Source organism: Bubalus bubalis, chromosome 4 (assembly GCF_019923935.1).
Source record: "Bubalus bubalis isolate 160015118507 breed Murrah chromosome 4, NDDB_SH_1, whole genome shotgun sequence".
Lineage (NCBI taxonomy): Eukaryota > Metazoa > Chordata > Mammalia > Artiodactyla > Bovidae > Bubalus > Bubalus bubalis.
The window spans coordinates 50937781-50962658 of NC_059160.1; positions in this window are offsets into that span (position 1 = coordinate 50937781).

Here is a 24878-nt window from a genome sequence, read left to right on the forward strand (position 1 = left end):
ACTCATGCATTCATTCATTCATTTTGAAAATTAGGATTCTTTAGGTATAATTTGTTTATAGTAAAATGGACCCTCAGATATTCATTTTTATTCTTCCTGTGTATACGTTTAGGTGAGAGGCTATCAAAAATCTGGCACATTGGCATGCATGGCCACTTGTCCCAACACACACATATTTACACATACATTTGAGTCCCATTCCTTTGTAATGTTATTTTGAGCTAAAGTAACTACATACCTATTTTCATCACTAACTTTGTGCTCAACAAATCAATTTTGAACCACTGATCTCTTTATGAAAATTTTAGATACAGAGCCCATAATAATGATGGAAAAGAAGAACTTCAGCAAGCGGAAGCAGTAATACACAAATGAGATAAAAACATACTAGTCAAGTGAACATTCACAAAAACAATCTTTAAAAGTACAATGGAATCTCTGTGAAAATCACAATTATTTTTACACTTCAAATATGTGAAAAAATACGAACAAATTTTGATCGTAATTTTTCCCTTGGAAACTATTAAGACACTTCTGACTGCCAGCCAGATAACACTTCTAGAAACATAACCATGAAATGTCCACCATCCTGTTGAAAGAATGAATGAATTGAATTGAATGACTTGGAGAAATAAGTTGCCAGATAAATTCATGTCATAGTCCCAGTGAATAAACACAATCTCTTTCAACCAAAGGAAGAGAATTTTCTACCCTAACAGAGGAGGCCATACCAAACTGACAAGAGGGCCAACGTGGACCAGTTGAGAGCTACCAGCAAGGATACAAATATGAGACATCAGAAACTCCTTATTCTGAGCTTAATTAGTCAGATTTTAAGAAACTCTTCTGGATCATTCTTTAAGATAGACTGAAACAGCAAAAAGAAAGACTACTCAGAGAGGAATATATACATCTTAAGTGACTGATGACAATCGCTGTGATTTGTCTATATCAGACCACAAAATTTGTATGCACTTCCTGAGCAACGATGCAGATCCCTTAAAATGTATGAACATCTATTTGTGGACTATCAGGTTGCTTCCACTTCTCTGAGTTTTTCCTTTTAACTTGATTACAGTCTGTAGAGCAATGACTTACACTTTTTACATAGCAACACTCAATGTCTGTGACTATTTGGGAGAGAAAATAACAAAGATGGATATGTGTACCTAAGTTCACAATCCATTGCATTCCAACTTGGGACTTGAATACTGCCACCACTCTGCAAGACTGGACCTCAGCACAAATGAGGAGGGAACTGGCATTTCATCGCCAAAAGTCAAGTTTCTTCAGGTTGCCCCTGAAGCAGCTTCCTAGGTCCTTAGTCTTAACTTCAGAAGATTCAGACTGGCATCGTTTCAGGATGTGTCACTGGCAAATAGTGGGAAACTGGATTCACTGCAGCCAAAAAAAAATGGAGGCTAGTTTTCTTGACATGGCAAACAGTCCACAGGTAGGTGGTGACAGCACGTGGTTCAGGGGATCCACAATGGGATTGAATGCTCTGTTTCTCTCGGCCTCAAGGTTACAACGTGGTTGCTGGCCCTCCAAACAAACATCAGGTTTAATGATGAATATAAGCAGATGCAGAATGGAAGAAGGTTAGCTGTACTTGTCCCTCCTTCAAAGAAATCAAGAGCTTTCCCAAGCCCCTACTTGTAGCCTCTCTGTTGACTTCCTCTTCCAACTCCTTGCTTCAAAATGAGTCACATGCCCATGCCTGGATGCAATGGATGCTGGGAAATGTGCTCAGCTTCCCAGTCTCTTAGGAAAGGAATGTCAGTGAGAAGGTGCCTGGGGAAGGGTGTCTGAAGAGTCAAACCACAATGTCTACCATGATGTTGACATACTCCCATTATGCTATTCTAAGGACAGAGGGAAGGAAAGGGAAGGAAAAAACGTGGGCTACAGATGGGCTGAAGTTTAGTCCCATCTGCCACTTCCTAGCTATGGAAAGCTAGGACTTGGGAAAGTTATTTAATGTATCTATGCCTCAGTTTTCTCATCTAAGAAGTGAAGATAATGATAATAACTATCTCACAGAGAAGTGGAGGAAATAAAATACGATGTATGCCAAGAGCTAAGCCCAACACTTGGCACATAGTAATCACTCAAGGTCACTACCACCACTCCACTGCTATCATTGCTACCAGTACTACTGCTAATAATAATGATAATATTATTACTATAGATTAAAATATTTCCACTTAGATAAGGCACTCTATGAATAATTCCATTTATAGAATTTTATAAATTCCCTTCCTCCTATCTCTTCCTTTTTAATCACTTGGCAACAGGATATTGTTGCAAACATTTAAAGAATTGTCTCTAGCCTTGAGATATGATTCATTCACTTGATCAAGAAAGATTTACTGAACACCTGCCCTATGCCAGGCATTCTGCTGAATACTGAAAACATGATGGTGACTGTAATATGTGCAATCTAATTGGTGAGACAGACATTAAAAATTCATAAACATGAAAGCATAATTAAAACTGTGGTCAAATATAAACACTGGGGTTTTTCCCCTTTTAAGAACATTAAAGCTTTGAAAAAGTCCAGAAGTTGAGTAGATTTTAGACATCTATAAAAGTCACTCCAAAACTCTGAAACAAGTTGAAACTCTTCGCCTGCTTTTGCATTAAGGGCATTTTGACAATTAATTCCTGTACCTTGTTAGGAATGTATTTCTTTGTATGAGAACTATATTTCCTGCAACTGAAAATGGGTGTAAGATGTTGGCTGCCCTGGGATGGAACAACCGAGCGTATGAAATCATTCTGTGGTTTGAATCTTCATTATTAGCTGGAGGAATCTCCAGCTCCCCCCTCCCCCCGCCCCTCAGCCCCCAACCTTATGCCACTGCAAATAGCAATTAGCTCAAGGAGAAAAGATTACAGCCAGGTGCACTGTTTGAAGTTTGGGGCATTTTTTTCTCCTTTAGTTGTGGTAGGGGTGGAAGTACAGGGGGTGTCAGGGAGGAGAACCCTCTTTTGTTAAGTATTTGCAGTCTGTGGGCATCCTGGTAATTCAACAGGCATCTGTGGAATCTTGGGGCATTGGGACCTTTTGTATTTAACCGTCAAGCTCTAACCTCAAGGGCGTTTGCTGTGGGTTGAAATGGGAGTTGTGAGGCTTATTCACTGATGTGCAAAATGACATGATCCTCTTAAGAGTTAGAATGAGTTTCATTAGATGAAAGGTAAGGACACAGTTGAGCTTAGTGTCTTACAAAGGAATCCAAGAGATATTTATCAGAAATTGAATTATCTTTTTATAAACACACAAGATGTGGCAGATAAAGTCCAGATTACAGTAGGTTTGCATGATGGCTCTTTTACACCCCTAAAAAGTAGATGAATACCTGGGTTCTGTTTTGAGAGTTCTTCAGAATTCTTGGTATAAAACTGAATACAACTTTGCAAATTGAAACTGAATTGAAAGAGATAAATTGAGAGGGTGATATTAGAGAGGTTTCTCTGTGGTTCTAAAATTTCTCCAGGGTATTATTTATTATATTGGTTTCCCCCCAGTTCCCCAGGCAGGACAGAGTGGCCCCAGATATTGAATCTTAAGTACAAATGAAAAGCGGTCAGTAGCCTTCAACTAGCTCTGCTCAGAGCTAACCCTGGGAGCCGCAGTCTTCTTACTCAATAATGGAAACACTGGCAGTCCTGCCTTGATCTCAGAGCATCACGAGGGTGAAACAGGACAAAGGAAGTGCTGGCATTTCTCTAAAGCTAAACTGCTGCTGCCCAGGCACGAAGAGCAGCAAAACATTCCCTCTGGTTGAAGAGATATCTTTAGGTTTCCATCTCTGGGCTAAAATCTTTGGGGACAAGGTCTTTCTGGTTTCTTGTCAGAATATAAATCTTCACCACATGAAACATGCTTAAAACAAGGTATAGGAAGAATAACCTAAAAAAATGCTTAGAAAAGTATAAAAATTCATAATTCACAAGTGGGTGGAAAAGCCTGAATTCATTTAAAACAAAAGATCATCTTCATATTATACAGCATCTGGAACCAGACAGAACATGGGTTTCAAATCAACTTTGCCACCTCAGTTTCCTCATCTGTAAGGCGGGCACAGTAATACCTAAACCCATAGATATATTGTGAAGGTTAATTGAAATAGTCTCTGTAAAACACCTAAACTCATTAGAAATAAGTTTAGCTATCTGTAACAGAAAATCCAAAATAGGAACATCTCTAATGCACAAGGATTCATTTCCATATATAAAAGATATCAGAAGACAGATGACCACAACTAACATATTGGTCCCATGAAATCACAGGGAGCTAGAAGCCTGCTATCTGCTGACTCTGGCAATTAAGATATAGAGTGAATCTTCAGGGTAAGCTCGTGGCCCAAACTGGCCCCACTCCAAGTGTCAGGAATGAGGAAAAGAGCTTTCTACAAATGTCTGTCCACCTTTTAAGAAGCCCTTCTGGCAGTCACTTCCAACATCTTTGTTCCAGGTCATTGGCTAGAACTGGGTCATGTAGCCACACCCAAACCAAGAGAGACTGGAAAACATAGACTTACACCTCATCGCCTCAGTGAAATAAGAGTTCTGCTAGTGAGAAAGGAGAGCTTGGGTGTTAGTAGGCACTGGCCATCTCTGCTGTAGGACCTGGTTCAAGCAAATCATCAGTTAAGGTTAGTTGCTAATGCTGCTGTTATTGTTAGAGATGTGGCAACAAAAATGGGTTTTTAAAATCCACTTCGGCTTTCCACTGGCTTCCCTGGTGGCTCAGTGGAAAAAAATCCATCTGCCAATGCAGGAAACTCGAGTTCAATCCCTGGGTTCAATCCTCTGGAGAAGGAAACAGCAATGCACTCCAGTATTCTTGCCTGGGAAATCCCATGGACACAGGAGTGGGGTCGCAAAAGAGTCAGACATGGGTTAGTGACTAAAGAGTAGTAATAGCATTCTTCCATATGACCAATAGGATAATATATGTGATTTCAGACACCCACAGCACTCATATGTACCTGCCAAAGTTGTCACTGGCAGAGAATATAGAGCAACTGTTTTAATGCTGCTTTAAAAAAAGAAAAAAAAGTTGTTTCAATCCTTAGAACTGGCTACTATTCGATTATTAAACAAATATGTGTCCACACCTAAGCCCAATGCTAAGTGATGGAGATATAAAAACACATGTCTCAGGCTCCAATATTTTGGTCACCTGATGTGAAGAGCCAACTCATTGGAAAAGAACCTGATGCTGGGAAAGATTGAGGGCAGGAAGAGAAGGGGGCGGCATAAGATGAGATGGTTGGATGGCATTACCGACTCAATGGGCACAAGTTTAAGCAAGCTCTGGGAGATAGTGAAGAACGGGGAAGCCTGGCGTGCTGCAGTCCATGAGGTCACAAAGAGTTGGACACAACTCAGTGACTGAACAACAGTTCTCTAAGAGCTCACAGACAAGAGGTAGAAGCAGCTATTAATAATAGAGCATCAGAGCCAGTGAAGACAGAGATAGCAAATACCAGAGGTCCAAGAGCACACGGGGGTGGGGCGGCAGGGACCACCTGTCCTTGGAGGGCAAAGGACGCATTCCAGGGGAAGAGAGCGCTGAGCTGGTTCTCAAAGACAAGTTGTGAGAACCTAGGTGGGAGAGCGGAAGAAGCCCAGGAGAGAAGATGCCATCTCTCCAGAGACATAGACACCAGAGGGAGCCATGCTGTCTCAGAAGAAACACTGAGATGGTGATTCCACATGGCTTTCAAAACCTGCAGCCCATTATCTTACTCACCCTCAGTGGAAAAAAACTCCATCCTTTGCAGATTTGACTTTCTGAAGCAGTCAAAATCATTGGGAGCTAAGTCACATGAACAAATTGGGCAATTGAGATGGCATTTCTATCTTAAGGCAAAAATGAGGCGAGAGGGGGGCCAAAATAGTGGAACTTACATTCTTGTGCAATTCACAGCCTGACTTAAAAAATAGCTTTCTCCTAAAAGAACAGAAGGTTTGCACCAACAGTGGGCAGAATCAAGACAGTAAGTCTCTAAATAAACTCCCAAGGTGATCCCTTGCGAGGGGACAACCTGTTGAAATGGATTGTCTGTTAAAATCTCACATTATTTGGTGATTGTTCTTATTCATGGTGTACAGAGTCAATAAAAAGATCACTACAGTTCCAATCCTGGTATATACTGATATTCCAATTCTGGATCCAATGTAAAAAGAAAGATCTCGCTTTCTTTTAAACTGTTTATTTTTCTGTGGAAAAGTTTCTTAATAGTTCACTAATCTACATAGGGTGGCTCAGTGGTAGAGAACATGCCTGCCAATGCAGGAGACATGGGTTCAATCCCCAGATTGGGAAGATTCCTTGGAAAAGGAAATGTCAACCCATTCCAGTGTTCTTATCTGGGAAATCCCATGGACAGAGAACACTGGTGGACTACAGTTCATGGGGTCACAAAAGAGTCAGACATGACTTAGCAACTCAACAATCTACATATACTGGTCCTTTAAGGAAATTTGGATTCACTGAGATTTTTGTACCTCTTAGACTTCAGAGTATTCAGAAAAGGGTAACCATTTTAATATTCTGCTTCATCTCTAAAATCTAATAAGTTGCTATTTTTAACACTCCACCTCTAAATATTTCTCAAAGTAATCACTCCTCTTTATCCTCCCTGCCATCATTTTGATCCAGACCTTCGTAATCCCTTTCCTACTCAGCAATGAACTTGCTGTTTTCCCTGATCCTCTCTCCCCTTTTCCATAATGTATCCAAGCACTGCCACAGGTAGAGGTCTTTCCAAAAGGAAATCTGAATGAGTTTTCTCCATTGCTTAAGAACAAAATAATGCCATTTGCAGGAACATGGATGGACCTGGAGATTGTCATACTGAATGAAGTTGGACACTGAAAGACAAATATCATATGATAGTGCCTATATGTGGCATCTTTTTTTTTTTTTTTTTAAAGGGCAGGGGGTACATAGGAACTTATTTACAAACCAGAAGTCGAGTCACAGATGTAGAAAACACATTTATGGTTACCTGGGAATAAGGGAGGAAGAATAAATTGGGAGATGAAAGAAAGTGAAAGTGAAGTCACTCAGTTATGTCTGACTCTTTGAGACCCCTTGGACTGTAGCCCACCAGGTTCCTCCATCCATGGGATTCTCCAGGCAAGAATACTGGAGTGGGTTGCCATTTCCTTCTCCAGGGGATCTTCCCAACCCAGGGATCGAACCCAGGTCTCCCTCATTGCAGGCAGACGCTTTAACCTCTGAGCCACCAGGGAAGCCCTCTGAGCCACCAGGGAAGCCCAAAGGGACCAACATATATACTCTACTATGTATAAAATCAATAACTAATAAGAACTTGTTGTATAGCACAGGGAACTCTACTCAATACTCTGTAATGGCCTATATGGGGAAAGAATCTTTTAAAAAGAGTGGATATAAATATATGTATAACTGATTCACTTTGCTGTACACCTAAAACTAATAAAACATTGTAAATCAGTGATTCAGAGGGTAAAGAATCTGCCCGTGATGCAGGAGACCAGGATTTGATCCCTGGGTAGGGAAGATTCCCTGGAGAAAGAAATGTCAACCCACTCCAGTGTTCTTGTCTGGAGAATTCCACGGACAGAGAAGCCTGGCATCACATAGTTGGACACAACCGAGTGACTAACACACACAAATCAAATATATTCCAATTAAAAAAATTTTTTTAAACTTCCCAAAGTACCCCATAGGAGATCCTTTAGGACCTGAAGTTCCACTAAACATGTTAAATCCTTCCACTGGCAGAAAAGTGAAGTCCTGCCCTCTTTCCCAGCCTCATCTCTCCTCACCACCAGTTTTATATGCGTGGTTCCACTAACATTTGCCTCTCTTGCTTCCCAGGCCAGCATCTAACCCATCAGCCAAACTTGCCCCTTGACCATCAGACCATTTCCTCCCTCCATTCACTTTTAGCCACTCGGCTGCTGCTGTCTTCCTCTAAGCCTCCATCACCTTTATTCTGGATTACTGTGGGAGCACCTTCTCTGGTCTCTGAGCTTCTTTTTTGCCCCCTATCATCCAGGTTCCACACAGTTATAAATAAGATCACATCAGTTCTCGGATTTCCCATCTTATTAGGAAGCCAAAGTCTTTATGGGGCAACAGCGTCCCATACATTTTCTTCCCTGATTCTCTCTCCAAGCTTCTCTCCCACTTCTCTTTGGTCAAACTGGTTTCCCTGATGGTCCTTTATCATGGCCTTTGTATGTCCTATTCCCCTTACCAAGAATCCTCTTCCTGCCTTTCCCACTAGAATGTAAGCATCAAAAAGGCACAGTTTATGTTCATCTCTTTACTTCTCATATATGGAACACTATCTTTATTGAGCACACAGTAGGTGCTCAATAAAGATCTGAAAAATAATGAGTGAGTTGAATGTTTTGCTGTTCTGTCTGATGCCTATATCCTAGATGCCGTGGGAAAAGCTGAACCTGGTCAATCTGAATCCCCTACTGTCTTTAATGATGTGACCCTGGGTAACTCATTTCTGAGCCCTGTTTCTTTATTTGTAAAATGGTGAACCTGTAAAATACTCAGAATTTTTGTGAGATTAAATAATATGGTGTTAGTTTCTCCCTCTAGGAAACCTGAGCTGATGCAGACTGTCTGGTGAGCCCTGTGGCAACATCCTGCAGTATCCTACACACTGAAATGTGACTTTTTGGTTGGGCCAGATGGAAACCTCCGGTTATTAAAGCTATAGAGCTGGCTTCAAAAATGAGACAGTTGAGGTTTCTCATTCTTTAAGATGCAAAGAGGAATTGAATCTTAAAGGATGCAATTCTTGAGGAATACAAATATTTACTTTTAAATGAATTTTTTCTTCCAATTTATCCATACTTTGAAACAAAAATATATGATGAATGACATATTGATAGGAAAACTGTATATTTTAATGCTTTTCCCCATGTCTTTACCTGACCTTAGTCCCCATTTCTGATGCCCCTCAATGGAAAGGAAGGCCGCACTCAGAGACACTGTTTCTCTATCAAATGTATTTTACTCATTTACTCCCTTCTGACTGACACAAGCCTGGAAGTTTCTGCAAGGGTTGGACTCTGGCTGCAGTGAACATGTTGTTCAGTCAATAAGTCATTGTCCGACTCTTTGCAACTCCATGGACTACAGCATGCTAGACTTCCCTGTGCTTCACAATCTCCCAGAGTTTGCTCAAATTAATGTCCATTGAGTCAGTGGTTCTCTTTTAACCATCTCATCCTCTGCTGCCCACTTCTTTTCCCTTTAATATTTCCCAGCATCAAGGTCTTTTCCAACGAGTCAGTTCTTTGTATCAGGTGGCCAAAGTATTGGAGCTTTAGGTTCAGCATCAGCCCTTCCAGTGAATATTGAGGGTTGATTTCCTTTAGGATTGACTGGTTTGATCTCCTTACAGTCCAAGGGACTCTCAAGAGTCTTCTCCAGCATGACAATTAGAAATGAACATATGTCCCAGCTTACACCTGTTGTCCCATTGCAGTTATTTATAGTGGGCTTTTCATTCTCAAGCATATCCTGGTTTGGACAATAAATTATGTTGTCACCCTAATAGTCCATGTCTAAAAGCTCATTTTGACAAAAACAAACTTCTGAGGTTCATTACATTTTTCATTTTTTTCTCTCTTGTCCTCTTATTGGATCTTACTATAGTCTTGAAAACATTCTGTATAATTGTTACTTTGCTTATATTGCAAACTTAAGGGTCTATTTATTCTTACAATACGTTATGCTCCCTATTCTGTGTCCTTCCAAATCCTTTCCCCAGTATAATTTTTCTGATTATCTTATCATGTACCTATAACAACATCAGATATAAATAGGCTTTATTCAGACAAATGTGTCTGAAATTTTACCACTCTGGATAACCAAATCTGGATGCTTCAAATTCAATGTGGTCCACTGGGACATGAACGATGCACAGAGAAATTCTTAGACTTTGAAGAGCTGACAAAGAGTGTGATAAATGTAGAAAGCATACCATCATGTGTCAGCTTTACTATTAATACCTTCATTCCAGTAAGAATATATAAAGTCAGCTTTAGAATGACACAGCATGCAGACTTCCCAAGCTGAAAGAAGTGTTGTCTATCAGCAGGTCCCATCTTAAAATCAGAGGGACAGAATGGCTACTTAAATACAAAGAATTAGACTTTAAAAAGGAGAGAGATTACAGAGTAGGATGGCATATGGTATTCTACTTGAGCACAATTCCATTCCGTTGGCTGCTTAGATGATGTATTGAAAGGAGTTGTGAGGCTGAGCTTGGGCTCAGTCAGGAAGAGGAGTGTGACTTATTAGTAATGCCTGCCTTGAGCACAGGAAGGATAAATGTCACATCAAAGTCCATAAATTAGTGAACCATATTCTATGGCAAGGGGCTTAGCAGAGAGATTAATGATATATTAATTGGTACTAGAGCAACAGGAACAACTCTGCATGTTATCAGTGGCACAGATATGACCTCAAAAGAAGTAACTTTTATAAAGTTATCCAGCTCAGGCAGTTAGTTGCTCTGCCATTAGTGGCCAAGGATCTGGTCTATTAGATGTTGGTTCATTAAGAGAGTAAAGTGATGAAAGTGAATATGATAGTTTTTCAGTCGTGTCCAACTCTTTGTGACCCGTGGGCTGCAGCCTGCCAGGCTCCTCTGTCCATGGGATTCTCCAGGCAAGAATACTGGAGTGGGTAGCCATTCCCTTCTCTAGGCAGGGGATCAAACCTGGATCTCCTGCATTGGCAGCCAGATTCTTTACAACCTGAGCCACTAGGGAAGCCCTAAAAGAATAAAACTAGGTATAAAGAGAAAGAGTGGTGAAAGCACAGTTCCTCTCCTTCCAGTTTTGCTCAGGTTATCCTTATACACTAAAAAATCAAAACAAGGCAAAGCAACAGTCAAATTTTTAATGGGCCCTATAGATTTATAAGTTCAGAAGCCTTGGGCAGCAAATAGTCCCTTAACAAGGGAAGTTTAACTGAAACAGCTTGTGTGACAGCTTTGTCACTGAACGAAATCAAGTTTTTTCCCCAGGGATGAACACCTAAACCATACAAGTCAAGGCAGTATCTATCAGGGAATATGTTCTCTGTTTGGAATTTTCTGGGAGGGGCTGGAATGAATCGTAACAGCTGTGAGTGGCTTTCAGCGAAGTCCCTGCGCTTATGCTGCTGAATTCAGTTGTGTGACCTGAGTCACTGAACTTATGTTAAAATCAGCTTGGTGCGAGCTTTGCCACTGAATGCAATTAGCTTCATTCATGAATTTATTTTTGCCCTATCTCCTGTTTCCTGGAAGTAAACCAGCTTGGGTTCCACGCGAACAATGGGGGTGGGAAGCAGGCAGGAACGAACACCTTCACTGTCGCCTCTGCAACCGTCACCGCACTGTCCCTTCAGGTCTCACGTTTCCCAGTGCCAATCACAACAAACACAGGTAGCCTAAGAAGAAAAGGGATCCTGAAAGCATTGTGTACACAGCCTGACTCACAAGGGAAAGCCCCACGCCCCCTAAAGCCCATTTGAGACCCACACTTGACTGAAATTCAAGACTCATCGCTACCAAACTCAAACACAGATGTAACTTTTTAATCTAGCTCAGAAATCCACAGGGACTTAATCTCTAGACATCAACAAGCTGCTTATATCTGAAGCTGATCTTACTAGCTTCTGCATCTCTGAAAATCCCAATCCCATGGTACTTCATCCAAGGAAATTATACTTCAATGGTGAGATTTCAGAACCAATGAGATTTCCTTAGCTTTTTCTCATCACATCAGCTAATTGCTTATTCTGCCCTCATACAGCACAAATTACTCTTATTTATGGGTTTCCCAGGTGACTCAGTGGTGAAGAATCTGCCTGTCAATGTAGGAGACGAGGATTCAATCCCTGGGTTGGGAAGATCCCCTGGAGGAGGAAATGTCAACCCATTCCAGTATTCTTACCTGGAGAATCCCATGGATAGAGGAGCCTGGAGGGCAACAGTCCACAGGGTCGCAGAGTCAGACACGACTTAGCTACTGAACAACAACTCTTATTTACAGAGATGAGAAGAATGGTCCTCCCTCTCATTATTAGGAATGATCTGAAGTAGTGTCTTAAACTGTAATGTACCGGTGTGTATAGACTCCCAAACACACAGGGGCTGGGAGATGAACAAAAATGTGTAACCAGGATAAGTATTAAGGCTAAAGGGATTAGTGGAGCCTGAGAAACTGGATGCTCCTCTAAAGGCATTTAAATCTGTTTTTGAAGATACTGATTAACAAGCAAAATACCTCAGTTTGCAATCTACAAACTTCAAGATCCAGTAATAAAGCTAAAGTTTATTAGGCATTTCCTAAATGCCAGGCATTCCCCTGAGGGGCTCACATATGTCAAGTTACTTAAGTGTTGCAAAAATCCATAAAAATAGTTATCATTATTATCTCAGAAAATGAAACTGAGATGCAGAAAATAAAACTAATCATGCAGTCCACAAGTGGCAGAGACAAGATCTGAACCTAGCGCTCTCCGGCTCCAGAGTTCATGTGTTTTAACTGAACAAGAACCAAAGTTCGTATTATCACCTCTTGTCAAGAGATTTTGAATCTAAATGCAAATGTAATGATTCTTTGTAGGTCTTCTGTGCCCCACCTGGTAATATTAAATCTTAAAAGGGATCCAATCTACTCACTTGCCAAGCCAGCAACCCTCTGTTGATAGCAAATTCCAAACTAAAGTTCTATTTAAGTACTAGAGGCGCCTTTTCAATTATTCAGACAATATATGATGACTTTCCCCTCAATTAAGCTATTGTTTGAGTAGTGCATTGCTCTAGTGATGATATACCTGGTTCCAAGCATGGCAACAGATGCTACCTATTGTCTTTTTAAAGACACACAGGACTGATGTATTTTTTTATAGGTCACCCCACAGTTGGAGAAACAGGTAGTCACAGGTAGTTATAGGAACCCACTTGCATTCAGTCCTTTGATTGGTCAGCCTTCTCTTGACCGTTTCCATCTAGGTGCGCCACAGACACCAAAAACTTAGCCTGGTTCAGACTGGTCATCTCTTCCCTTATACCCACACCTGTTCTCCCTGGAATATTTTCTCTGAAGATTAGCAATTCAGCCATCTCACTAAGTTTACTGCACTTAAACAATCTTAAGCTTCTCCTTTTCAAGTGCCACATCCAATCATCAAGTCTTGTTGTTTCCCCCTTCAGAAACAGTCCTCAGAGTTAATGTCCCCTTTCTCTGGTATCACTTCCTTGTGTTGATCTGTTTTTTTCTCATTTGAGCTACTGAAGTTGTTTCTTCATTGTTTTCCCTAACTCCTCTCTCTGACCCTCCCATGATTTCTCACTCCAGGCTGACTGAACTTCAAGCAACCTTAAATTCATTTTACCTATACTTCCATTGACTCTCTTTCTTATGGTCTAATGCTCTTAGCAAGACCTTTCACCTCAACCTGCCACCCACTCATCATTACATCCATTCTCCCTACCCACCGCTCCAGAACTCTATCTGTCTGTCACACAGCTACTGCACACCATCAGGTATTTGCATATATTTTCTTTTTGTTTGGGATGTTTCTACATTTGGAAAGCTCCAATTTGTCTTTCAAGACACAGTTTAAACATTTCATTCTCTGTGAAGTCTCTATAAATTCCTCTGGGCAGATTTATTTGCCCTCTCCTTCGGATCCCAAGATCTACGGTCATCTTCGTGTTACACTCTTGACATTAAGAGCTTTCAAGTGTGTTTTCTCCACTAGATGGTGGGATTCTAACTATAAAGGACAATATCTAACATACAGTCACATGCCCAGTAAATGACACATTCAGTGTTGTTGAATAAATCTATCCAACATTTATCATTCAACAGATATTTATTGAGCGCTTGTCATTTGACAAGTGCTGGACTAAATTCTTGGGACATGATGGTGAGCAAAACCAGATATTTCCTCTGTCCTCATGAAGAAACTGATATTCATCAAGATGCAGGGGTATTTGGGGAATGAGGCTTGACCTAGCTAGGGAAATCAGGCAAGCCTTTGAGCTGAGTTATGTGCTGCAAATAGCCATTACTTGAATGAAGAAGTGAGGGAAAATCAAGCAGATGAAGTAGTGTGTGCAAAGACCCTGTGGCAGAACAGAGTCTGGAAAATACAACCCACTGAAAGAAGGCTATGTCAGCTGGAGCAGAAAGAAGTGGGCGAGCTTATTGGAGGATGAGACTGGAGAAGTGGGCAGGGTCATCCCACACAGGGACCCTGTGGTTCACGCTGAGAAGCTTCATCTATTTTAAAAGCAACAGGAAATTATACAGCATATACTTTAAGCTCAGGAGAGATAAGATCACTTCGCATTTTGAGATCATTCTAGTCACAGGATGGAGAACAGATGGGATGTGGGAACACCAAACAGGAAATTAGGACAAAAGCCTAAGTGAGAAAAGATGGTAATTTGGACAAACTAGATAAGTGGTAGTGGAGATGGAGAAAGGTGGATGGTTTTGTGAGATTTAAGGAGTTAAAAGTAACAGGATTTGTGATGGATTACATATACATATATATATATGAAAAGACAAGAATCTCAGGCAGGATATGTTTGACTTGCTAACTGGGCAGTACAAATTCAAGATTTTCAACACCATGCTGTGAACTTGGAAACCATTTACATTTTTTACTGCAAATCTCAGGACTGTGGGAAGAAAAGGCAGGGAGGGAATTTGAATTCTAACTCCAAGCAGTATCTCTAAGGTAGCGGTGGGGGGTAGGGGTGGGGAGAGAGTAGCTAAAAGGCAGTAAAGATTTGCTTGGCCTGTGTGAGGACTGGTTTGAAAGAGCTGCTAGATGCATAGAAGATGAGATGTGGAAGATGGAAAGAGGAGGTGGGAATGGCTAGGGCGGGCTTCCACTGAGCCTGAGCTGAGCCCTGGAGGATGAACAGGTTTCAGACAAGAACAGAGGTGGAGAAAGGATTCCTGGCAGGAGAACATGTTCCCTGGGTGATGACAAGTGGAGGAAAAAGCTGTTGAAGTACCTCCTCTAATTCTCCTCCATTTCCTTTAAGCTGGGAGCAAGATAAGTGAGCTTGTTACAGATACTACTTAAATGATCATTTAAAAATCTCTGGCTGAGGACATGAATTAGTGCAAAAACTGGCCTCTTTGGAGATCAGATGATGCTGACATTTTGTCTTCAGAGTTCAAGGTTGTGTGCTGAAGTTCCAAGATTTTAAATCACAGCCCAATCTTTGATTCCTTGAGATATGTGAATACATTTTGACAATCTCCTGCGTGGCAGGCAGTGCACTAAGTTCTGAAATTAGAAAGATGTTAAGGTGTGCCCTCCACCTGGTGTGTCTTACAATCTATACTAGGTTATCAAATAAGTTCAACTATAATAGTAATAATACACCTAAGCCTTTGCATATATAAAATAGTCAAAATAAAAACTGAACCATTCTAACTGGGAAAAAATGAATATATATGATATCAGTGTCATGAAGCACAATCTCCCTGGCCTAAAGGCATATGAATCACTATGGTGCGCCTGCTAAAATACAGATTTTTGGATCCAACTCAGCTTACAGAATCAAACACTCTTGAGGGGTGGTCTGAGAATCAACATTTTTAAACAAGTTCCCAGTGATTTTTAATGCCCAGTTAAAGCATCATTTTATTAAACCAGGAGTGAATCTGGATATTAGAAAAGTTAAGCCTTTCTTTTACGCTTTGGCTCTTTTTTGGAAAAATGCATAAATATTAAATGTAACCCAGACCAAAAAAAAAAAAAAACCTTTGTGTATCCAGCTTCACGATTCGGATCCTAAATAGTCAATAAACCGGGAATCCAAAGGTTAAAATTCTTTCCACCCTTCCTTGCCTGCACGTACATAGTCTGTGTTCTTCTTAGCCAATGCTAATGATGGGCCTTCAGATGCGATTATTTACATTGCCAAGTATAGCACATAAAATATGAGGCATAAATTACTCTATGTGTGGCTTCAGTCTGGAAGTATGTACATATCAGTCTGGAGTATGTACATTTCAATGTGATTCAATGTGAAATCAGCCTTGAAGTTGCTTTTATATGGCATCTGTTACATATATAATTTGTAAAGAAACCTGCCACTTTTGGCTAAGAGAAGACAACCACGTAATTTTGCTTTGTATTCATGTATGTCCTTTTTGCTTTTCACCTTAGCCACATTACACTGTTTAAAAAGGTGAATCCATTGCATAAGGAAAAGTGCACTCAAATTTTAAAGGAAGAGAACGCAAATTAAACCTTGCACAGAGAACCTTGTCCTATGGAACCTGTAATAGGGATGTGAAGAAGGAAGCCAGAGCTGGACTTTAATATGGAGAATTAAAAAGGTCCAAAGAAAAAGTAGTCAAACCCTTTCATACTTCTCTGTTCCATATACTTCCTGCCTATATGATACATTATGGGTTAATTCCTGGGAGGTAGGTAAAAGACCCACCTTGCACTAAAGTTTCAGGCTCTACTACAAAGCCACAGTTATCAAGACAGTATGGTACTGGCACAAAGACAGAAATATAGATCAATGGAACAAAATAGAAAGCCCAGAGATAAATCCACGCACATATGGACACCTTATCTTTGACAAAGGAGGCAAGAATATACAATGGATTAAAAACAATGTCTTTAACAAGTGGTGCTGGGAAATCTGGTCACCACTTGTAAAAGAATGAAACTAGAACACTTTCTAACACCATACACAAAAATAAACTCAAAATGGATTAAAGATCTAAACGTAAGACCAGAAACTATAAAACTCCTAGAGGAGAACATAGGCAAAACACTCTCTGACATACATCACAGCAGGATCCTCTATGACCCACCTTCCAGAATATTGGAAATAAAAGCAAAAATAAACAAATGGGACCTAATTAACCTTAAAAGCTTCTGCACATCAAAGGAAACTATTAGCAAGGTGAAAAGACAGCCTTCAGAATGGGAGAAGATAATAGCAAATGAAGCAACTGACAAACAACTAATCTCAAAAATATACAAGCAACTCCTACAGCTCAACTCCAGAAAAATAAATGACCAATCAAAAAATGGGCCAAAGAACTAAATAGACATTTCTCCAAAGAAGACATACAGACGGCTAACAAACACATGAAAGGATGCTCAACATCACTCATTATCAGAGAAATGCAAATCAAAACCACTATGAGGTACCATTTCACACCAGTCAGAATGGCTGCGATCCAAAAGTCTACAAGCAATAAATGCTGGAGAGGGTGTGGAGAAAAGGGAACCCTCTTACACTGTTGGTGGGACTGCAAACTAGTACAGCCACTATGGAGAACAGTGTGGAGATTCCTTAAAAAACTGGAAATAGAACCGCCTTATGATCCAGCAATCCCACTGCTGGGCATACACACTGAGGAAACCAGAAGGGAAAGAGACACGTGTACCCCAATGTTCATCGCAGCACTGTTTATAATAGCCAGGACATGGAAGCAACCTAGATGTCCATCAGCAGATGAATGGATAAGAAAGCTGTGGTACATATACACAATGGAGTATTACTCAGCCATTAAAAAGAATACATTTGAATCAGTTCTAATGAGGTGGATGAAACTGGAGCCTATTATACAGAGTGAAGTAAGCCAGAAGGAAAAACACCAATACAGTATACTAACGCATATATATGGAATTTAGAAAGATGGTAACAACAACCCTGTGTACGAGACAGCAAAAGAGACACTGATGTATAGAACAGTCTTATGGACTCTGTGGGAGAGGGAGCGGGTGGGAAGATTTGGGAGAATGGCATTGAAACATGTAAAATATCATGTATGAAATGAGTTGCCAGTCCAGGTTCAATGCAAGATACTGGATGCTTGGGGCTGGTGCACTGGGACGACCCAGAGGGATGGAATGGGGAGGGAGGAGGGAGGAGGGTTCAGGATGGGGAACACATGTATACCTGTGGCAGATTCATTTTGATATTTGGCAAAACTAGTACAATTATGTAAAGTTTAAAAATAAAATAAAATTAAAAAAACAAAAACCCTTCAACAAAACAAAACAAAAAAAAAAAAACCTTGTAGAGAATAAGTAAAATTCCAAACAAATCCCCCAAAAATGTCCATAGAAAGAGCAGAGGTTCCCTAAAAATGACACCCACAGATGTGGGACTCTCAGAACCTTGGAGGTCAAAAGATCCAGAAAGGAAACTGCTTAGTACAGAGAAAGAGCAAAAACTCCAGAGCAGCCCTCCCAAACTACCCCAACCCCCAGGTAAGTCAGTGGCAGGACTGGTCCCCAAACTGCACCCCTGACTTCCGGCCCCCCAGCTGCTGATCCAAGCTTTAGAGGATTCTACCCACTATGTGGTTCCAACCAAACTCTTCATGTACAATGAGTGAGCCCAAAAAGAATTGTCTCATGTCGCTCCCCAACTAACCTGATGGCCTTAGCCTCACGAGGCAACAACGTCATATCCTGTATCTCCTAAGTATAGCAACCAGCCAGTCTCCGAGAGGACAGCAGATCACCCGGTCTGTTTCTTTCAGCTGGACTTTCAAAGCTCAAGGCCTGGCCCTGGGGAAGGAAGGTGCCTGTGCCAGCATATGTATGTGTGCACGTGTGTGTCCCAGGGAGTGGGGATGAGGGCCAAGTCATTCCGTGCGCCTGGAACACGGCTTTGATCTGCATCTTCTACTACCCAGTAAAACAACTTGTAATCAAGAGCACCTCTGGAACCCTGTCCCCTGATCCAGCAGGCACAGGCCCCTCTTTTCAGATAACCAAAGATCTTCCCAATGAGACCACTGCACTGCCCTGAGAGGGGGAGGTCCCCTTATCACTCACATGCTGTCATTCCCTTAGGGGGTGGCCAGGACACTCCAAGGAGCCTGAGCTGTAGGCTCTGATTGGGACCTCGGCCTCTTGGCCAGGCTTTCCCAGTTGAAAAGGGGACAAATATTGTTTTTCCTTTATGTTTCTTATCATAGGCCTATGGGGAGGGAATAACAAGGACCCAGGAGCTTATGAAAAGCTTACACTGAAGGCAGGAAGGGGAGAAAAAACTGGAAAAGTGGGGAGTAAAATAATATCCAGTTTTTTATTCAGCTATTTCATAACAGGTTAAAACCAGACTTCTTCCAGATCTAAATGGGTCCTGCAGTCCCAGAATTAAATGGGGAAAACGAAGCCGTTTCATGCCTTTTGCTTCCTTTGATCGTTGTTATTTTTGTGACTAACGTGTAACTGGAGCCGCACTTTCTGGGGCGTGAGCCTCGCGGGGGTGGCTGTTCAGAGAGCCCGGTGAGGCTGGCGTGGGTAGGAGCCTGCCCCACCCCCGAAAAAGCTGACCCCCAGAGATGAGTCTGCACTGGCGAGCCTCCTCATCTGCCTTTTCTTCTGGTGCGTTTTCCCATGCGCTCCTCCTCCTCGGGGACTCTCTGGGGGGACTGGTATTTTTTTCCCTTGAAGGGCAGGGATGGGGGCATATTAATGACAGTGCAGAAAACTGTCTCTCAAATCACAAAGATGGTGACCTCTGAAGGCTCATTATTTTCATTTTCTCTCCTTATGGTTCCTTATCAATTTCTATTCCTCTTTACTCCCCACACCTCCGTGCGTGCAACACACACGCGCTGAGCATGAATGTGCATGCACACACCAGTGAAAATGCTGTGGATCTTTCTAGGCTAAGGAGGCTCAATCCCATTAAAAGGCAAAATCTACTCATTAGCACAACCTCTACCTCTTCCTTTGCTCTGAAATCGGCTCCTGGTGATTCTCTAGAGCGCCCTCAAGTGGCACTCTGTTGTAATACCATTCAAGACCGGAAGGCTCTAAGCGTTTGTCCGAGCAGCGTCATCACAATTCAAACTATCACTTTTCTCTTTCCACCTTTACTTCTTGGGTGCTCCTATGAAGCTGAGAACTACTGTGAGATCCTGACACAGCATAAGTCATTCCCCAAATGCATGTCTGGACAAAACTGGTCGATCTCAAGGCTTAGGGCTGAATTCAAGTTCTGGTTTAGGGCCTTGAATGTTCCCTCTCCACCATGAGCTGAGAGCAAAACTCTGAATGGCACAGGAACCAGGGGGGATCAGCTGGGTACCTCTCCTCTATCTCCTTAGAAACCTGGCCAGCATTGCCTAAGTTCATCTTCCGGCCAAGAGTCTGATGAACTGATTAAAACCAGAGAGGTCATCTTAACATCAGGGCTTCCCAGGTGGCGCTATTGGTAAAGAACCCACCTACCAGTGCAGGAGAATTAAGAGAGAAAAGTTCGATCCCTGGGTCGGAAAGATGCCCTGGAGAAGGGCACAGCAACCCATTCCAGTATCCTTGCCAAGAGAATCCCATGGACAGAGGAGCCTGGTGGGCTACAGTACATGGGGTTGCAAAGAGTCAGACACGACTGAATCAACTTAGCACATGTGTCTTAACACAGTGCTTCCCAAAGTGAGGTTCAGAGAACTCCATCACAGAATCACCAGAAGTGTCTGTTAACATTCCAGATTTCCAGGCCCAATCTGCACCTGCTGAATCAGAACTTTTGCTACTGGGACCCAAGAGTCTGCATTTTCAATAAGTTTTCAAGTTGAGTTTTAGGCACAGTAAGATTGGAGGAACCTCACTTACTATAACCTCACTTATTTCTTTCACACCCTCTCAGGTTAGAGACTTAAATTTGGACAAAGCCTTTAATTCCACAAACCAATGGAATGACTTTGGCTATTGTGGCAGGGCAGCAGAAGAGGTCCTTTTAAAGTGAACAGAATAAGAGGAGTTTTCAGCGCTTCTTGATTTTTCCCATCAGGCAGCTGCACATGCAGCTAAAACAAAGGCCAGCCTTCTCTGTTTTACCGCTGTGAGTGCACCTCAAAGAGCACTTAGAGACTGGTAGGGACTGGATTCTGGGGTAAAGAACACTGTGTATAAATATGGGTGTTCAGTTGGATGGGAGAGTCAACGCACCTCCAGAGGTGCCAAGCCAGACGAGCAGAGCGTGGACTTCCTGTCCTGCCTCATTGTTTACTAGCTGGGGCATCTTGTTCAAGTTGTGCCTCTGGGCCTTAGTTTTCTCAATGGAGAATGGGAACTAATATTTGCATCTGCCTTGATAAATTTATTTTTATTATTAATTTCTAAGGATGCTGAGGTTGATGGGAAGAGCTTGTCCTCAGAGAAGGTATTGTGAGTAGTGGATATGAAGTTACGCAAAAGTATTTCACACGATGGGTCTGCATAAGGGAAAAAACAATATCTCTGTTATTAAATATTTTAAAATAAATTAAATATGTTAAATGAGCTCTGACCTCTCCTCTTCTCCATCTTAGCCTCCACCATCTTTTCCCTCTATTCCATCATATGAGGCTTCTTTCTGGGTATTTCCCAGTCAGGAAGATGGTATGGACTTCCCTGGTAGCTCAGACAGTAAAGCCTCTGCCTACAATGTGGGAGACCTGCATTGTACAGGTCTCCATACAACCCACTCCAGTATTCTTGCCTGGAAAATCCCGTGGATGGAGGAGCCTGGAAGGCTACAGTTCATGGGGTCGCAAAGAGTCGGACGTGACTGAGCGACTTCACTTCTTCACTTCACTTCCTTCCTCTGCTGTGGGCACAGAGCATTGTATGGTCATTCTCTGCCATCCTTGACAAAGGCATGAGGAGGGGACCGGAGGGGTATGAATTGGGGGTGGGGGAAAAGGAAGTTTCCTTTCCAGCCTACACACAAGAAGACACAAAGGAAGCTGTGAGTGGTACAAAGACTCACTCAACCCTGGTCAGGCCTACTGGGCTTATACCCAACCCTGCGTGTGTGTGTGCATGCTAAGTCACTTTAGTCATGGCTGACTCTTTGCGACCCTGTGGATCGTTGCCCACCAGGCTCCTCTCTCTATGGGATTCTCCAGGCAAGTATACTAGAGTGCATTGCCATGCCCTCCTCCAGATATCCAACTCTGCTACTTACTAATTTTAAGACCTTATTTAATATTCTTAAACTCTAAGCCTCATTTTTTCATCTATAAAATGACTCAAGTAATAATACCTATTTTGTAATTGTTATAAAGATGGACAGATATGAGGCATTAAAACAACTTCCCTGTATCTGATGCACTTAAGTGCTCTTTCCATGTTAACTGTTGTGATTTGGTCTTTGGATATTCCTTAGCCCATGGCTTTAAGCCCCGTGTAAGGCTCTCTCTTGTTTTATTTTATATTTTACCATTTATTCCATAACCTTGCTCTCACTCCCCTCCTTTCACCTCTTTCCTGGAATTTCTTATATGTCTTTATATTTATATGTATCTTTGAAAAACATGTAGCTTTGATTAATGTGAATATTAAATTTTAATATCCTTAAGTAGTATTGTGTTATAAATCGCTTTCCACCTTTTGCACTCAACACTGAGATTTTTAGCGCTATCCATATTACAGTTTGCCAATGGCTCTTGACTTCACTGCATAACAGAATCACTTGGGGAGCTCTTGAAAAATACCAATATCTGGACCTTAATTCCAGTGATTTTGATTTAATTTGTCTAGAATGGGGGCCAAGCCTCAGGTCATTCTAAAGTGCAGCCAGGAGTGAGGACCACTGCTGAACATAAAGCTCGCTCTCCAGACCAGACTGATCACATGGTAAGACATACAGAGTCCCTCCTTTTTCTAGCCTAAGCAAGTCCCTGCAGCAAAATCAGGTTATAGTGGTAGAAAGTGGTAAAAAGGAAAAAAGAGAATGGTCAACTTGCAGCCCAAAAGGCATGTAAGGAAGGGCAGAAATCAGTCCAGACTTTCCACCCTCTTTGTAAGAGTCATGGAGCAGCTTGCTATTGATTTGCCTATCTGCCCATTTAATCTTCAGCACTTATCAAACACCTATGTGCGCCCTGCCAGGCGTTCTACCAGGTATAGAGGACACAGCAGTGAATGGGAGACATGTTATGAGCACTCAGTAGCTTTCAAACCTGTTAAATGCAGCTTTCCAGGCCCCTCCCCCCCATTCCCAGTGCTTCCGATCCGTCGGTACAGGGCTTGGCTCAGGAATCTGCATTTTGAACAACTGCAATCAGTGACACTGGTACCTAAGGGCTTGGTCATCCTTTGAAGAAAATTGGTTCAACCAGTTTATAAGAATCAGTTCATTTTAAGCACATTTGGTAAATTTAACCTATCCCCTGCCCTCTAAAAGTTTCTGAGAAAGCAGAACTTGCATCTGCCATATGTCTCAGCTATAGTTACAGCCTTGGTTGATGTATCAGAATCTTCTTCCTCCTGCCTGACGTCCCTGCACATAACACTACCAACAATGCATTCATGGTACATCTGCATTATACAGTTGCTATAGAGATGTCAGTGCATTTAACCCTTACAAAAACTCTTAAGGAGTCTGAGTCTCACCTTTCATGTGAAAAAAAAATGGACTCATGTTGGTGAAGTGACCTTTCCAAGGTCATGCATGTCCAGAATTTAATGCCATATTCCTCTGGTTGGAATAACCATCCACCGTTGGGCCTTCAAAGGGAAAATAGGTTGAGAGAAAACTGTCCTGGCATTCTAGGTGGGAACCATGTGCTACAGGACAGTGAGGAGTCCAGCTGTTGAGGTTCTGTGTTGCACATGGCCCCCTAAAACACCAGGACAGCCTTCACTTTTCCTGTTTTCTCACGGAAGGCCCAACAGCACCAACAGATGCTTATTTCAATCATGATCATTGAACCAGCTCTTTGCTGGGTGCTATGTTGTGTCCATAACAAAGTACACAGAAGATGCCCTCCTATCTGGCATTAATTGGCCCTCGTTATTAGTTGGCTCCCTGGAAACATATGGCCAAAGCTGGGAATCATTAAAAGGTGATGGATACACACATCAAACATTTTATTTTAACCTATAACATATGAATGTACATTCATGAACTAGACTTCTGATGTAGAGCCAAGGTATTTTCTTTGACTTTTAAGCCTCTGATTAGAAGGCTTCCCAGGTGGCGCTAGTGGTGAAGAATCCACCTGCCAATGCATGAGATGTAAGAGATGCGAGTCTGATCCCTGGAATTGGAGTTTTAATACTACCTCTAAATAAATTATACCCATAATATATATTTTAGGATTTGTAATTTCCATTTGCTTAAAGTAGGGCAGAACTTTACTGCCCTTCTAAAGAAGTCTAGGGGCAAAGCTCCTTTGAAAAAATGTACTACAGAACTTATTGAAATTTTAAACATATAGACAAGTTGAAAGAGTAGTATTATAAACACCAAAATATCTGCTGACTAAATTAAACAATGTGTACCTATTGCCATGTATGACTTATTCCTCGTAATATATAGAGACTTACATCTACATTCATCCACTTATCATCTATCTATACTTATGTTTGGAAAATATTTGAAAATAAGTTGCAGACCCCTTGCTGCTGCTGCTGCTGCTAAGTTGCTTCAGTCGTGTCCGACTCAGTGCGACCCCATAGACGGCAGCCCACCAGGCTGCCCCGTCCCTGGGATTCTCCAGGCAAGAACACTGGAGTGGGTTGCCATTTCCTTCTCCATGCAGACCCCTTATGTTCCCCTAAATACACAGATGTACCTTTTGAGGATAAGAACATGCTTCTATATTTTTTCACACACTTTACAAATAATAGCTTCATAATAACATCTGGTATCTAACCTTCAGATTCTCACAGCTGTCACAAGATGGTCTTGTATAGATTTTTTTTTTTCTTAACAAACATCCAGTACTGGTTCATGTATTGTATTAGGTGCTTCATTTGGGAACTCACCTTTGTTTTGTTTTATTTTTTCCTCCTTGACAGTGACTTTTTAAAGTGTTCAGGTCATTTTGTA